This window comes from Lathyrus oleraceus, chromosome 5 (genome assembly GCF_024323335.1).
Source record: "Lathyrus oleraceus cultivar Zhongwan6 chromosome 5, CAAS_Psat_ZW6_1.0, whole genome shotgun sequence".
NCBI lineage: Eukaryota > Viridiplantae > Streptophyta > Magnoliopsida > Fabales > Fabaceae > Lathyrus > Lathyrus oleraceus.
Window position 1 is genome coordinate 58,716,692 of NC_066583.1, and position 840 is coordinate 58,717,531.

Here is an 840-nt window from a genome sequence, read left to right on the forward strand (position 1 = left end):
TCTGGTTGTAATTAATGATTGAATGCGATTGTAAATCAGATCTTCAATCATACATAGATTGCCATTAAATGCACAATCACATAACACATAACATTCACCCTGAATGTTCTATGTACAGGTGTCATGACATCGGGTCTGACATCCTGGAACAATCCTGCATAATTCCATTTTAAATATCCAGCAGGTACATAATATCAGATGTCATGACATCGTGTATGACTTCTTGAAACAATCCTGCATAATTATATTTTTAATCTCCAGCAGGTACATAGATATCTTCTGTTAAGACATCACATGCAACATCTTGTGAACACTCTTTGTTTTACCAAAATTGCTGCCAACATTTAGAACCAACATGAACGATCAGTCATTGTTCTAGGCCATGGTGTGGACAGACTCTTAATAGCTCTTTATATCCCTTCCAAGCTTCAAAAAGAGATTCTCCTTGGTTTTGAGTAAATCTACTTATTTGGTTTCGAAGAACAGCAGTCTTACTAGGGGAAAATATCTAGCAAGGAATACTCACCTAAGGTCTTCCCAGGTAGTTATTGAATTAGCTGGAAGTGAATCTAACCATGAACATGCTCTATCCCTGAGGGAGAAAGGAAATAATCTTAAACGGATCGCATCAGGTGAAGCGCCGTTAGATTTAAAGGTGTTGACCAGGTTGATAAAGACTTTTAAATGTTGATTTGGGTTCTCAGTAGCGAGACCCGTGAATTGGTTATGTTGCACTAATTGCAACAAATACGATTTTAGTTCGAAATTATTGGCAGGAATAAGGGGGTTTACTATACTCGAACTAGGTTCCTCGTCAGAGGGTTGGGCAAATTCCTTAAG

At 37.9% G+C, this 840-nt stretch overlaps 1 non-coding gene across 1 annotated transcript; it reads left to right on the forward strand.

Annotated features, from left to right (window-relative positions):
- The first annotated feature begins 377 nt into the window (after positions 1–377).
- LOC127089737 (small nucleolar RNA R71) lies at positions 378–484 on the forward strand. The gene has a single exon (XR_007791294.1). It is a non-coding gene; the product is annotated as a small nucleolar RNA R71 (small nucleolar RNA).
- The last annotated feature ends 356 nt before the right edge of the window (positions 485–840 follow it).